The 17,777-nt window shown below is 32.5% G+C and overlaps 1 protein-coding gene and 1 pseudogene across 1 annotated transcript in view; one reads left to right on the top strand and one right to left on the bottom strand.

Moving 5' to 3' along the window:
* Nucleotides 1-17,777, top strand: part of LOC128175125 (proline-rich protein PRCC-like) — a 134,599-nt gene that overhangs the window by 46,310 nt on the left and 70,512 nt on the right. The window lies entirely within an intron of this gene.
* Nucleotides 450-17,777, bottom strand: part of LOC128175124 (von Willebrand factor D and EGF domain-containing protein-like) — a 75,443-nt pseudogene continuing 58,115 nt past the window's right edge.

Genomic DNA, 17,777 nt, shown 5'->3' with positions numbered 1-17,777 from the left:
CATACCAATAGATATTAATATTTTATTACATGGTTATGATTGCTTATCTCTAGCAGAAAATATATCATATTTTGACCAAGTTCATCAATTTATAAAAAACAGTAAAAGATTTTAAAATGTAAATTAACAATGAGTAACACTGTGTTAAATGTACTTTACATATACTAATTACTGAGCCTATTATACTATAACTAGTACTATATATGTGTATATATGTATCTCTATTTTCTCTTTTGTTCTTTTGTCTATCATTATATTGTTATTTATCTAAATCCTTTATTACTATATTCTTTATAAGTTAGTAAATGTCCATGTAAATCTTTGAAAAGTATATACTATTAGTATTATAAATATTTATACCTTGATCTCAGATGGAGAGAACTAATATAGGCTAGTATTGCCTGCTGTTCAATCCAGATTCATTTATATACTTAAATAAAATAAATAAAATATTTCTTAAACTAAACTAGTTTACACATGATAGAAAGTCAAAACCTTCTTCTCACTTGAAAACGTCTTTTTGCTGTTAACATTAATAAACTTTTTTCATTTGCATGTCAACGAAGAAGATGTTTTCATAGGATTTGGATTCTACTTCAGGTCTAGGAGGCGAGAAAAGTTTGTCATAAATATGTTCATACGTATTTATTGCCATGTTTCTATTTTTGATGGGCTTGGTGGTGTAGTAAAGTGAATATTTCCTGAAAATAAAACAAACTCCATTAAATTATCATTCTGGAAAAAATCATAAATGTTATATATGCTGTTTGTTTCATTTTTTTTTTTTGGATAAATGATATATCAGAGGCATGTTCATCAGAGCAGGTACTCAAGAGCGCTTGCAAACATTTGCATGTATAGGGAATAGGGAGATCATGTGGAGGGATGTTAGTACCACAATTTAAGTATTTTTACGTCACCTCATTCATGTGACCTATTGCTATATAGTAAGTCTTCGTCCGTCGTTGTGCGTGAACAATTTACATTTTCAACTTCTTAAAAACTACAATTGTTCACTTACCATTCTTTTTTATTTTTAAGGATTTCTTAAACAAGAAAATCTAAATTGTGGTATTTATTACCTAACTACGACCGAGGCCTCATGGGCGGGGCCAAATATGCAGAAAGTCCAAATTTTTAAAAATCTTCTATTACACAGCTCATGTGGGGAACAAACTAAATTTACATGTATGGTTATGATGTCAATGAAGATAATAATGATCATCGAGATTTATGACCCCTAAGGCCATGTAGTGAAAATGTGTTCAATCTTATAAAATATTTTTCTACTCCTATGTACATTTGAGAAAAATCTAAATGTATGACTATAATGTCCACAAAGCCCTCTGTCGGATTTTGTGAAATTCATGTCCCTTTTTTTCAGACTCTAGGACGAAACACTAAATGCATGGTTATAACATCCATGAAACCCTCTACCAAAATTGTGAAAATCATGGCCCTTACATGTAGGTCAGGGGTTCAGGCCCTAGGATGGGGCCAATATTGGCATATTATGTGTTCTATTTTAGAAAATCTACAAATCTACTTTAATTTTCTGTACATTATATAGTTTTAACAATTAATTGTAGTATGTTCTGTGCATTATAAATGAAACTGTGAATATTACAAAAGATTGACAATAAAGGCCTGGTATCTGTATACCAAAGGATTACATATTTTTGCCCCTTGAGTTAAGGTTAAGATCATCCGAAATTTCCTCCCTTTTTCTTGTTTCCTATTATGTTTAATAATTTTATCTACTCTTTCAATTCTAACTTTTTGTTTTATTAGCCTTATTTTAATATATATATTTTTTAAAATTCTGATGGATAGTGATCCGCGCAAGAGCGGGAAATAACACTGTACGCGTTATTGGGGTTGTATGTTGAGCCAGATCTTTTGTTCTTCTTTTGTCTATACTGAAGACTGATTTTTTTGAAGAAAAAAAATTATTTTTCTTCACCAATTTTTTAAAATAATTATTAAATTTTAAAAGAAACTGGCTGGATATTCAGAGTAGCGGGCATGGATGAACAATCTAAACTGAAATTAATTTTACAGTACATGTATATGGCAAATATTCTCAGTTTTTCTTGCAGCTGACTGGAAAATTACAAACTTTACGGCTTTTGATTATTTGTTGCGTATGCCGTTACAATTGGAAATTTTTAAAAAATTTCACCATTATCTATTGTAGTAAATATCAACCCTCAATTGCATCTATAAATGCATACAATTTTTACATTAAATCGGGGAGGAGTGTATAGTGCATCGTATCTCTTTTCCTTTTGTTTTTTTTTTTTATATCAAATGTCATAAAAGTTTTGAACACTGTTCAAATTAAGAATTTCAGGTAAAAAGAAAAAAAAAACGTTTTATGTGCACATGCATGTAGTTGCAAACACAATTTGTGCATTGTTCACAAATTGATTTATACGGTTTACTTTCAATCTGTTAGTGGTATAAACAATGTATATGTAATGTAATCTAAAAACGCGAGTGCATACATATTTATTTGTATATTTTAAACCATCGTTGTTTCACACATAGATTTTATCTGTTTGTGAATGGATGCCACTCGGCTTTCTACTGGTTGCTAATGGAAAAGGGAAACAATTCCGTAAAATTAAAACAAGTTCTTTATTCTTTCAGTGTCGGATGGAAAGTAAATTAATAAAATTCAATCACCATCCGGCTTAATTTGGAATTGCTCTCATTGACCAATCAGAATACTTGATTTAAATGCCAGCGGGCTAATTTCACTGAATTTCTTCTACGAGCTGACACTGATTACTAAAGGCCAAAAAGGTGATAAAGTCAATTAGATGGATTTCGATGTACTAATGTAAATTGTTATAGGTAGTTTTAAATTCTCTGAATTTTAAAACTTTAATGTAACAGTTGCCCTATCCAAGGCATCTGCCCGATGCATGATGAACTCGCCGTACACTTTCCGCCGTGGTGTTAATAAGTTAACCCGCTTTCTTGGTTAACTCGTTCGGGAAAGTTCTTTCCATAAAAACAAAAATTGTACATTAAAGAAACGGAATTGGCCCATTTTATTTATTCAACATTTGTCAAATCTTAATTTCAATGTATACTCTGAATAAGTTTCCGGTAAATATATTAACTCTTTACGTAATTATAAAATATCATTTCATTGCATCAAAGGCGGATCCAGGAATTTGGGAAAGGGGTTCTAAATACGTGTAAATAAAACTTAGGTGGCAGGGGACAGTTTTTTTGATACAATTCATTGTAGCCAAGGGATGCATGTCTTCGGAACTCTGTAACTAGAATTTCCTCAGTTCCCATTCAGCACAAATACCTTTAATTCACTCTTTATTAGGCCAATCACCAATTTCTGAAGAAAATTACTAGTCAAAACCTGTAAAATTCTCTACATACTGGTTTTTATGAGATTTTGACCCTTTCATATTTTGCTAATTTTTCATGATTTTTCAGCTTTTTAGACCTCCCCCAGCTAATTCCCTGCAGAGGGTTGACCTTCCGTACCGCGTGCATGTTGCACTATCACATGTCAGAAACTTACCAGTGTATAGTTTACAATGTCCCATCCACCTACTTTTCGTGTTATTTTACCTCCCGTCTGTAACTTGCAATTTCACTGTGTAAAGTCAGCACAACAGTCATAGCCGCAGGTTTCGCATTTTACTTCTGATTCTCATGTACCTTACATAAGGGGCCTACATATTGCATATCAATTTCAACAAGAGACACCCCTCTAACTAATGATAATCATTAAAAATCATTTCATCAATTTTAGCAACACTCATAAGCCTTCAAGTACAGCAACTCTCAATTTTACAAAAATATTGACGGGTACTTTATTCGAAACTGTCCCTTGCTACCTTTAACATACACTAACATTCTCTGAAAAGTCATCTTGTCTTAAAATTAAAAGGCTTATGCTATTCTGAGAAAAAGTACATCACATTTTGACAATTCCATTGAGGATTAAGAAAAATATGGCCATTTAAGTGAACCCACCATTTCCACTTTCCTCTATTTAACACAGATTCATAGGGTTCTCCATAAATAAAGCATCTTTACCTAATCTTTTAGAGGTCAACTGTTGTTCAACCTCCTTAAATAAGAAACCTTATTCAAAACTACATACATTGGCTTGATATTATTATGATAAAAGCATCACATCACTTAGAAATCCCTCTACATGTATACCCTCCCCCTATCTTTTGATTTTCACAAGAAGGATTAGTTTGAACACTTTAACCTAATATTATGAAACTTTTGGCAGTTTCCTTGAGTCATTTCTTACACATATTTAAAAACAACCAACACTGATATCTAAAATTGATCTTTTTTTGGTAAATGGATGATTTGTAACATTTTTATTCAGAAAAAATCATGTCGCCCAACATGTGATTTCTTGTTTTCATGAAAAACTAAGCCTAAAATCATATTTAGTGGATATCTTACATATTCTGGTTTCTAGTCTCCTTTTAACTTTGCTAAATTAGTAAGACCTACAAGTGTGATGTGTGTGTTTAATTAAAATGAAATTCAAATACACTCGGGTACCTGGGGACGGATGAGAATTCCATGAAAAATGTTCAAATTTTACATGTTTTTCTACATTTTTGATGAATATATACAATAAAAGGGTAAAAAATATGTTGTTTTTTATTCATTTCAAGAGTAATTATCATAGCAGATGTTATTTCAAGGTCAAATGTACATTTACATATCCTACATGTAATGGTAATGGAGTCCATTGGAAAGAGGGGGTGGCTTTTTCAATTCTGTAAATACATCTAAAATACCATTTTTTGATAGGAAGGAGCAAAATCTTGAGTTTTTTGACATATTGTATACTTTGATAACTGCATTTGTCTACATGTAAAGTTCACTTGATATAAAAATATGCTGTTTTAAAAAAATTGGGTGATATAAGTCAGGTGGCTTAATGTTATTTCATAAAATCAGACAGCAAAATGGCTGCAAATTCATAAATTTAATGATTTAATTGATAAAAACTGTTTTAAAATATTTATTCTTATCTCAGTAATTACCTTAAGCCTATTAATTGTCATCAGGATAGGAAATACCTACTTTCTTAGCCAATTTACTCTAGTGGTGGTCATTCTACACATTTAAGAGGGAGTTACTCCCCTTGAATATTTTAGCTGATAAATCATGTAATGACATCTATAGCCAAGAAAATCATCCATTTTCACAAAATGTATTACTTATGGTACAAAATCCACTCAAAATTACAGTTAAAGGAGAAATACGAAAATACCATGTAGTCTTGAAGGTGGCAGGGGACAGTTTTTTTGATACAATTCATTGTAGCCAAGGGATGCATGTCTTCGGAACTCTGTAACTAGAATTTCCTCAGTTCCCATTCAGCACAAATACCTTTAATTCACTCTTTATTAGGCCAATCACCAATTTCTGAAGAAAATTACTAGTCAAAACCTGTAAAATTCTCTACATACTGGTTTTTATGAGATTTTGACCCTTTCATATTTTGCTAATTTTTCATGATTTTTCAGCTTTTTAGACCTCCCCCAGCTAATTCCCTGCAGAGGGTTGACCTTCCGTACCGCGTGCATGTTGCACTATCACATGTCAGAAACTTACCAGTGTATAGTTTACAATGTCCCATCCACCTACTTTTCGTGTTATTTTACCTCCCGTCTGTAACTTGCAATTTCACTGTGTAAAGTCAGCACAACAGTCATAGCCGCAGGTTTCGCATTTTACTTCTGATTCTCATGTACCTTACATAAGGGGCCTACATATTGCATATCAATTTCAACAAGAGACATCCCTCTAACTAATGATAATCATTAAAAATCATTTCATCAATTTTAGCAACACTCATAAGCCTTCAAGTACAGCAACTCTCAATTTTACAAAAATATTGACGGGTACTTTATTCGAAACTGTCCCTTGCTACCTTAACCTGCGTTCTTGGTTAACTCGTTCTGGGATGATCTTTCGATCAAAACTAAAATCGTACATTAAAGAAACAAATTGGCCAATTTCATTTATTCAGCATTTTTCAAATCTTAATTTATATGTATACTCTAAATAAGTTTCCGGTAAATATATTACTAGTACCTTTTTATGTATTTATAAAATATATTTCATTGCATACAAAGGCGGATTCAGGAATTTTGGAAAGGGGGTTCTAATCAATGAATATCACTATGTGTAAAATTTAGTGCTAGTTAAGGTCGCATGGGACACCTGTCGGTAATAATGTGCATAGAAATTAATTATGAACAAATCATTTTCACCGGTTTTGTCATATTTTTTATAATATCAATATATAATATCAATGTAAATTGACCTAAACAAATATATTTATTTTAAAGGTATATGTGGCGTATTTGGAGTGAAAATTATTGAGGTGAGTTTGAGTAAAACTATACATCACGCTTCTTATAATTAGACGTTTCACAAACTCTAGACTAGTCCCATAAAACATGTTCTGTCTTTAGTTATTGTCTCTTAACTTTGCTACACGTCTGATGAATATCAATGTGATCCGCCATTTATAACGCCACTGCACATAATTGCGGGAAAACCTAGCATTGAAAACACAATGGAAGAACAGTTTTTTATAAACAAATTAGAATCACGTTTTTCATGTCTTTTAGATGATTCTTAAATCAGATGATACTCGAAGCATTATTATTCCGATATTCATTGACGTAAAACGATATAAATTGTTAATTATGTGTAATAAAGATGAAATACGATTTTAGCATCATCGACACGGTAAACGGAGTAAATACCCCTCTCCCTGAGGTATGCAAGTACTGAGTGTTTATATATTCTTTATTAAAAAATTCCTCTTTAAGAGGTTAAGTTAACGAATATCCACTTGTGGTTTATAACTAGTGTTATAAAGTTAAGACACGGAACACATGGAGCAAGAATCTGACTAGCAAAACCCCTACAACTTCATGATGGAAACTTAAGTTTAATTCGACTTTAATTCCTATTCAATCAATTTACATGGTCTCCAAAGGTCTTCCCTTTGTTCCTTGACTTGTCAGTCTGTCCCTTTTTTCTTTCATTGCCAAATCTGTCAAACTTAACGGTATACCTATATTTCTCGTCGTCGCCATTGCTGTTGATAGACCGCGATGGATGTCACGTGACCCATTTGACGCGGGGTTAATCAATTCTTTTGTATTTTTTACTGTGCCCGTAAAAAATAAAAATATTTGATTTCATGTATTTTTGTTATGCGATTTAAGCGTAATTTGTGCGAAAGTCCTATCTTTTAGTAAGAAATAAAGATAATCAGATCTTACTATTGTTATTCACTACAAATACGCCACATATACCTTTAAACATTTTTGGAAAGATAAAAATTATAAAAGCCCAGCGGGATTCAAACTCATGATTTACATGTACATTTGTACGTAATTAATGCCATAACCTATTCCGGATTTTCGTATTGTTTGCTTGTACATGTAAGAGTTATCGTTCCTCCGGGACGGTATATAAACTTACGGTTTAGCTACGAAGCGAAGAAAAACATGGTAAAATACTATTGTTGTGTTACAAAATGTCACAATTTTAGTGGCAGGGTTGGGTCCTTTGGAAAGCATGTAGCTTTACATAAACTTTCCAAAGAAGGGTACAAAAGACACTTGATCAGTAGAAAAAACTTTAAACCATGTAGTTATACTCGTGTGTGCTCAGATCATTTCAAAGACGGTGTCGGGTCAACTTCCTAGGACAGAAATAAAATATCGAGCGAGAACTTGCCTCAAAAGCAGAAAAAGATACTCGTAAGAAGGGATCTAGCCAAGAAAATATGCAGGGGCCCACAACCTGCAGACAATTCAATTAATACTAAAGAAAAGGCAGCGATATTGAATCACAATTCGTGAGTACTACACTGTACATCATACATGTAGCATTCATGATCAGTTGATCACCAATACTGTGAAAAAATTATGCAATCATAGACTGACAACCATAATCATTTTGAAGTATATTTATTGTTTATATAATTATATGAAGTGTCAATAGGCAACTATTTTCATAAACAGTATGGGGCTCATGCACCACCCACTTCCCTTCGAATTCTTAATTTATTAAATATAGTGAGTTGGTTTACATTAAGAATAATGTTTAATATATCAGAATAACTCCTGGCATCTTCGCTAGCATCTTCCGGAAATGGGCAGTATATATACCCCCTCTGACTCGCACGAGCATTCATACCATGGAACGCATGATCGAACGTGCAATTGCATTGGCGCACGTTCAATCGCCCGATCACCTGGTATCTCGCGCGATCCTATCGCATTATCTTTCAACAATCGCTGTCATTGTACAACAGTCGCATATATGTTGGGGGGGGGGGGGGGAGGGTAGGTGAATCATGTTTGCCGTTGGGCGGAAATTCTAGTACATTATTGTTTGCATAATTATATCCTTCATTTTGTTACATTGCCTTGTATTGGATACAATTTACAATAAATTAATTTTTTGGGGTACGATAGTTGGAACGGGTCTAACCATCCCTGCCCTGACAATCCAGAATGGTCTGACTCGATGATTCCAATTAACTTTAAAATAAAATTAGTACTTCGTGCGCGGATCTAGAACATTTTTCCGGAGGGGGGGGGGGGGGCATTTGATATATTATCGTTTCTTGTTTGATTAACATTAGAATTAGTGAGTGCTAATGCATACTGATTCCTATGCTAATGAGATCGAATAGCTTTTATTTAAATCCCTTTTCAACCATCTTATGTATCTCCACCCTCCCAAGTTATCTGTTGTTCATTACGTTTTTTTATGACAGGGAGAACTTTATTGTTCATGGCTATGCATTTTATGAAGTGGTCATTTTCTCTGCGTATATGCGTTTAATAAAAATGAGAGAGAGAGAGAGAGAGAGAGAGAGAGAGAGAGAGAGATATTCCATTCCATTCCATTTATATACGAGTCGTTGAATTGCCGTTACCTTTTGTTTTGTGACAAGCCTTTTTACGGAATTGTTTATCTTAACGCGATACATATCTGCGAGTTAGAAGACCATCTAAAGTACGAAGTACGGCGACAAATTTAACGATGCAGTGTGCGTCAGCCCCTAATAATTTCATTTGATAAGGACTTTTATTTGTTTCAATCATTCCATGTGAACGCGATTAATTCAGCAGCCACAGAGTTAATTTTATAGTTTCAAAAACAGTGTCAAAACACACAATGAAAAAAGTATCAAAATATTTATAAAAAAAACGAGAAGTTCGGTTTACATTAAGAATAGAAAAAAGTTAAAATATTGAAAGAAGGTTGGAAATAAGAAGTTAGAATTAAAATGATAAATAAAAATGTATTTCAATGTCTGAAACAAAATTGGAAAACAAATAATTAGAATTTCAAAAAAGAAATACTAAATTAGGATTGTGGAATTAATATCCCAAAAAGATCATGTCAGCACCCGCTGTGCTGAAATACGCTCAATAAAAATGTAACTTCTAATATAATGCAGTTGTTACATTATAAGTTTGAAATTTATCATTAATTTAAACTCAACTAAGTATAACTAAATTCATTCAATTTTTGTATTAAATATAACTCATTGTGTACATGACGATAATGAACGACAATTACCATTTAACAAGTAAATTGGATTCATTTAATATTATTAGATATACAAGTGAGAAAGTGAGAGTTATCCTCATTGAAAAAAGAACTCAGTGATAATGAATGCTCAGAACTTACTTTCCAGTGAATTTGTTTTTGCATTTCAGGAACAAAATAACACCAACCATAATCAATGCAACCAGTGTAGTGGAGGCGATTATCAATACCATGTTTGTATTAACTGTAAAAAAAGAACAAAACAAACTACTGATTAGCATATTTCATCGTAAGAAATCATTACTTCTATAGTATTACGCTAACTGTATATCTACATTCACACTCATTTCCAGTTTTCACAAACCAAAACATGCCTTGCGGTTGAAACCTTCTCATTTTATACTAGATCTGTCTTGCAATATATATACTATTCCATAACGATCGGCCAAACGGCCTACACCATACAAAACACTGGTATACAAAACTTTACAAAATGTAGTTCCTCTTCTCTTAACAATTTAAGTGCTAGATTTTGTTTTCCTTGTTCTTATTCTGAAGGGAATGGCTGTCCTGAAATTTGACAATTCCAATTTTTCGTATTGTTGGCCATTTTTAGTGCTTTAAATATTCAGTTTATTGGCTTAATATCTACATTTTAAGATTTGACACTTTTAAGATGCCTAGTGTTCTTGATTTTATTTAGTGCTATCTATCTATCTATACACACACACCAACACACAAACATTGCAATAACTCTCAAATTGACAAATACCTGACCATAGTGAAAGATATAGATATACATAAAGCACAAAGAAATTCACTTACATTGGAACTTTACCTCCGCCCTGACCGGGGGCTTGAACTCACGACCTCTGGAACCCACTCTCCTAGCAGTGAGCGGCCACCGCGCTGACCACTCGGCCATCTAGGCAAGACACAAATCTTGCTTTCAATGACGAACGGAGCCTTCCGTATCTATATCTTTCACTATGGGCAGGTATATGTCAATTTGATAGTTATTGCAATGTTTGTGCTTATTATATGTATATATCAATGCAATGTGTATCGTTTTGATCCTCTCATATTGTCGTTTAACTGTATTCCATCTTTATCTCAAACGGCCGTGTAGTGAACCACCAGCGCGCTAGGTTCCGTTCGTAATCGAATATATTGCCCGCGTCTGCATACATCAATGTGCTAGCTGAGTTTTATTATCCGGTACTGTGGTTCATTAATCTGCTGTTTGTGCACCCGGATTCTTGTTCTTAATGTAGTCCCTGTTTCGCAGATATCAGTGCTGAAAGACCATTAAGGAAAAAGACCAGAGCCGTTGAAATGGCGTTGTCTGAACTGTATCTATGACAGGTTGTTATCCTTTGAAATCCACTGTTCATTTGGGCTTCGATATTGTATTAAATATTTGACAATCCGTATAAACCCACTTTTTCAATGCAAAAAGTGCATCGTCAATTCAACCGACAACCAAAAGGTCTGGAAAACTAAACTAAAACCGTACCGAAAGTGTTCATGATATTTAGCGAAGGGGAAGGTCTCGGGTGGCAACCAGAGGTCAAGATCGCCACACCGTCCTTAACTTCTTGAGTGATTGATAGCCACCCCGACGGCAAGACAAACGAATGAGTTTTCACAGTCAGTGCATTATATTAGTTGAACACTGATATGCTCTCTCTCTCTCTCTCTCTCTCTCTCTCTCTCTCTCTCTCTCTCTCTCTCTGCATATATAATCCACTGAACAGCCTATCAGGCGAAAGCGCTCTGGATTAAATTTGAGAGAAATTGAGTATTGTGTTATCGTCTACTGAAAACTTTTTTCTATATCGTTACCCATACCAAGGACTTTTTCTCTTCTTTGAACATTACTGTCACTCAACAGTTTGTAAAACGGAAATATTTTAAACTGTTTATTGCTGCAAATATCCAAATGCTTACTTAACGGTATCTGTCGATATCCTGGGGTGTTTATACGTTGTTTACAAACCTAAATTTAAACCTTTGTATAACGTCATTGATTTTAACGTCACTTGTTTTTAAATGTATAGTGAAACGTCTGAGGAAGAAATGAAAGCGCTTACGTTTTGCGATTAGTGTTGTTATTTTCTATATATATATATATATATATATATATATATATATATATATATATATATATATATATATATATATATATATAACACGTCTCAAAAGTCTACACCAAAGTTTGACGTGATTAACAAACGTCTGGCCTCCGTTTTCAATATTTCATGTTATGAAAAAAAGAAGATTGAATTTTGGGTGTAATTTTAAACAAATGAAACGATTGCGTCTGTTGGAATATTGTTTATTGAATACCTACCTTGAGAGAATGATGGCGATAATTCAGAAGACCTTGTAGAAGTTTCAATCGGAATGTTTAAACAAGAATTCTGAAAACATGTAAAAAATTCCACGATTACTGTAATTCAAACACAACCTTGTGACAACAATTTTATTTTAACTTAGTCTGTGATATCAACAAATAAATTATTATATTCTGATTACCAGCATTGTACATGAGACAGTCGTTGAATTACAGCTGTAGCACGAGTCATCAAAAATTATGAACGTCAGGTCCTCTCCAAAGTTAGTGTTGTCATATGATAGACTGATGTCAAATCCCAGCCCATACTCTGACGATATGGATCGCTTCCTATTTCTTGAAGAGGAGTTGAGTTCAACAGTTATTAAATTAGGTGCTCTGTACTTTGCTGTTGTCTTTACTATGTTTGTAACGATACCCTTACCCAGCATTGAAATCTGAATGTATACATTGAAAGCATTACCGATTTTCCTGGTTGCCAAATACAAATTATTTTATGTATTATATTGACATTGATATAAACATACAAGAAATATTTTTTTTCATTGTTTTTCATACCTGCTTTCTTTGAGATCAATATGTTAGATAGCCGTTTTACAGAGACTTTTTAAAGGTATGTCATCAGGTAAAGTTTGAACCAAATTTTTATTCTCAATCTCTTTGTTGATTATATTTGAATTTCCTTAATTTGAACTAGATTGATTAAGTACAAATTTAGTACAAACAACTGTTTTACAAATTATAGGATCTTTTCCTTTCATTAGAATTTTTTGCATTTGAGGTTAATTTTTAAATTGAAGAAAAATCTATTGATCCTCATATTAAATGGAATAATCCATGCTAGTTTAGGAGGTGTCAATTTTTAACAACATTAAAAATTCAACACGGATTTTTAGCTTTTATTTAAAATGTTGTCATCTAAATAGTTTGTGTCTTTTTCGATCTCCAAATCAACTACCAGCTGATTGATTAGTAATTCCTCTCTTCTCTTACTCTACCTTTCAGGGGTCATGATATAAACAAAAATGCAAATCCTACATAGCACGTTGTTAAATGTTTTCATTTTCTTTTATTTTTCTAAACTAAAGCCTTAGCCTTCTGTTCTTTTTTAGAAATGGAAAGGTTTGCCTATTTATCAAGGCCTTCCGTTTACAACGGAAGACCTTATAGTGATTGTAGTGTTTTTTCTTTCTTTGTTTTTTCTTTCTTATTATTTTCCCCCCTTTTTTGTCGAAAGAATTTCTCAGAGATGGCTTAATAGATTTTCCTGAAATTTTCAGGACTGATAGAGAATGATAATATCTCGAGGCGTTTTTCTTATTTTTAAAAATTTATTTCCGGTCGTCCGTTTCCTGTCCCGCGTCAAAAAACCTTGTTCCCTCGAGATCTCAAAATACTTGAACATCGAAACTTTGTGGGATGACAGACCTGTGTATGTAGAGGTATTTAAACTTTTGTTTTGTTCGTCATAACTTCCAGTCCTCACCGGAAGCACTTCAAAAATAATTATTTTTACACATTAAATTCCTTTAATAAAATTGAATTCCTTGAATAGATATGTAAGTATAAATCTATACATACGTTATCGATGCAATGTTCTATCAACAAAAAAAATCTACTTCCGTTGAGATATCTCAATCATCTCAGGTAACTTTTTAAAAACACATTTTGTACCCACGAAATCTCAGAAATTATAAGTGATCAAAGCACAAAACTTTCATAGATGATAGACATTTGACTGTAGATGTGTTTAACCGGTTTCATTTTGTCATCCGCCACTTCCGGTCCACACAGGAAGAGTTCAAACAAATCGAGCTGTTTATCAGTTTAACATTTTTTCCTTTGATATTTGTAGTTAGCTCGATGAACAATAATGTACAAAAGGTAAGTATACAAGAAATATTTAATACAATTTACATTGAGCACTTCCGTTTGTCCGTTTCCTGTTCCGAGACAAAAAACAGTATTTTGATGAGATCTCAAAAACAACCAAACTTTGTGGGTAGATAGACCTATGTATGTACATGTGTTAACACTATTTTGTTTTATCCGGCGTAACTTCCGGTCGTCACAGGAAGTACACCCAATTTTCATTTTTAAAACATATTTTGGTTATTTAGCATGGAAGTTAGACTGTTAGGTCGATGGAAATCAGATGCATTCAAAAGTTATATTAGACCAGTTAATCTAGTATAGAGAGAGCAAAGACTGACTGTGAACTTATGGATATACACGGTTATTCAGGAACATATGTATATTTCTTGATAACTTATAATGCGTTAAAATAATTTGAAATATAAGTTGTTATTTTCATTCAAAGCTTTGAATGGGTTAGACATATGTATGTTCCTACCTATGATTACTATATATTACAAGTATTAGGTTACATTGTACATCTTTTTGGGTGGGGCATATGTATATCCTTACCCATGCATGAATAGTATTTGTATGTGTTTGCATGTTGATGGGACTAAAGTTTGTAAGGCATATGTATATCCTGGCAAATATTAGTCCATTTTAAAGGTATAGGAATGCACTTTGCCACTTAAAATTTTCTCCCTCCCTCCTTGGGGTCTGAACTTGATTTAATTAGAATTAATCAAGTACATGGCGCTTTCAGACCACAAGGATTATGTTTGTCATAAATTATCTAATCAATCACATCATTGATTACATCAGTAATGGGAGTTATGGATTATTTTAGTTGTAAAATATTATGGGTAAAGAATTAAATATTCATAATTTTATGAACTTATTAATTATTGTTATATAATCATCTATTGTCATTTTCCTGATTATTTCAAACCAAATTTGGTTAACAATAAAGTCACAAAAGTGGCAGAGTGCAACATACCTATTTGTTATGTGATGTTTTGCTGTACAAAGATGAAGGGCTCAGGTGGTTCAATTTTGAGCGTATAGAGGTTAATTATTTCATGAGTGAGAAATAATGCTATATGCAGTAATGGTCTATTTTGAAAATTATCAATTATGGATAAATGATTTTTAAGATTTCTTAAAATATTTTATGCATATTGATGATTTCTGTTAAGTTCGCGAGAGTTATCTTTCCTGCGGTATTGTAAAAGTTATTCAGCATCTTCATATATGGACACAAAATCAACGTCGCCGGAGGTAACCAATGAATTTATTCCGCGGTAAAATCTTGGGAGCGTCATTTTAATAGCGTGGGTTCTCACTTCTCTCAGGACGCCGATAGCTAAGCATTGAAAATTTTCAAAGCGATCTATAAACCACCTCCACCCCTCCACCTTCCTTTTTTATGAACATGTTTATAAAAACGAAAAATTCTTGTGTATTTTCTTTTTTCTTTATTAAGCATGGCGCTTTCAGACCACAAGGATTATGTTTGTCATAAATTATCTAATCAATCACATCATTGATTACATCAGTAATGGGAGTTATGGATTATTTTAGTTGTAAAATATTATGGGTAAAGAATTAAATATTCATAATTTTATGAACTTATTAATTATTGTTATATAATCATCTATTGTCATTTTCCTGATTATTTCAAACCAAATTTGGTTAACTTTAAAGTCACAAAAGTGGCAGAGTGCAACATACCTATTTGTTATGTGATGTTTTGCTGTACAAAGATGAAGGGCTCAGGTGGTTCAATTTTGAGCGTATAGAGGTTAATTATTTCATGAGTGAGAAATAATGCTATATGCAGTAATGGTCTATTTTGAAAATTATCAATTATGGATAAAACATATTTTGGTTATTTAGCATGGAAGTAACATTTTAGCTACAAAAATACAAAAGGTCATCTACACTGTAAAAAAATTCTACTTCCGGTGAGACATCTCAAATTTCTCAGGTAGCCTTCTTTTTTAAAAACAAAGTACCAACAAGATCTCAGAAACTGTGAGAGATCAAGACACAAACCTTATATGGATACTGGACATTTGATTGAACATGTGTTTAACGGGTTTCATTTGATCGTACGTCACTTCCGGTTCTCACTGGAAGCGTTCGAGCAATAGAAATTTTTTTTTCACATTTTACTCAATTTGATGAACAATAACATGCCGTAGGTAAATGTACTAAAATATCTACTTTCAATTTCTTAAATCACTTCCGTTTGTTCGTGTCCGGTCCCGAGACAAAAACCTTTTCTCAACGAGATATTATAACTAAAAAAACTTGAACATCCAAACTATGAGGAAAGACAAAACAATGTATGAAGATATGTTTACTATGTTCTGTATGATCCGACGTAACTTCCGGTTGTCTCAGAAAGGACTAAAAAATTGACATTTTGTCTTTTTGTTTTGTTATTTCTTGTTAATTTCTTAACAGTATATATTGTATCCATTTTCTGTTTACAAGAGAAATGGACTTTTTGAACAGATTAATACATGAGGAACGGAGGACCTTTTTGTCGCTATAGCAACAAGAATCTAGTTATTATTATATTTATCTTGTTAACATTTTCTAAGTATATGGTGATTAGGAGTTTGTATTATTGGTAATTTTGGTATTTTTAGAATAATTTCTTTAAATCAATCTCCAATCTTGAATCGGAAGGGGATCCGATTTTACTTTAAATAAACTGGAAACTTAATTAAGTTTTCTGTGAAAATAAAATATTTTAGCACAGCTGGCATTGGTTTAATTAATTTGGGGTTTCCTAGGAAGTTTGAAAAGCCCATTTTAGCCTTTAGCTAATTATAAGGTTACCTAAAGGACGTTATTTACTCAAGGTTTGAGTTCTCAAATTCGGATTGTTATTAAAGTATAATGTCAAGAGTAAAACTTTTTCTCAACACAAAAAGTATTAATGAATTATTATTGACATAACATTCGATGTTTTAACTATATTATGGAATAAGAATAAACAAAATTGGACTTATAGCAAAGCATGAGGAAATTCGTGCCAAATTTTTTAATTATTTTTTTAATGAAATACTTTTGGTAGTTAGTTTTATTTGTTAGTCAGCATAATTTTGCATATTTTATGTTGGTTTTATCTCATTTTTTCATTTTGATAATCATATGGACCACACTGCAAAAATATTGAAAAATGCTTTAAAACGATAAGACACCATATCTAAAATTTTCATCATTGACCACATTTATGCCAGTAGAGTAAGGTCAATATACTTAATTTCATGCTATAAAAATCTTAGTATTATCACCATTCAATTTTTTGTAAAATTGAATCAAAATGGGTAGGGATTTAAAATCTGAAAGAGGAAATTCGGACTGGAATATTTTTTTTTTTGAAATTGTGAATGAAAACTTAATGCTTTGTGTCTATTTAGTGCCATTACCTTTCATGAAGTGAATTGCATTTTTAAAAGAGTTTAATCATTAGATATATTCACAACCTTCTTGTCTACATTACTTGAAAACTTTGCTGAGCATTAAAACACTAAAATACCTTGTATATCTTGAGTTTAACATAAATAGTCGTTCCTGACAGAAAGCTTCCAACAATATTTGTCTTGGCACATGCTCGTATTGATTGTCGACATAATCCCTCTTCAGGAAGGACGACGTTTTCTGGAGGTGTGTTAATTGGGTGAGAACAGTCCCCATCGATAAACCCAGCATCACACAAACACTTTCCTGAAAATGCATAGTATTGTACATCTATACTTAAGGTGCATTAAAATAGAATTTAAACACATATTTGCACTATTAGTAAGGAGTCCATATCATAAGTAAATATTTACTATTTCTAGTATTCTGTGAGACGAAGAGAAGAATGACTTCTTTTATTAATTTTTTTCTTTTACATGACTAATGAATACCTATCGCACAGTCAAAATTTTTTTTAAAAAGT

Source organism: Crassostrea angulata, chromosome 3, assembly GCF_025612915.1.
Source record: "Crassostrea angulata isolate pt1a10 chromosome 3, ASM2561291v2, whole genome shotgun sequence".
Classification (NCBI taxonomy): domain Eukaryota; kingdom Metazoa; phylum Mollusca; class Bivalvia; order Ostreida; family Ostreidae; genus Magallana; species Magallana angulata.
This window is presented reverse-complemented; position numbering and strand designations above follow the sequence as displayed.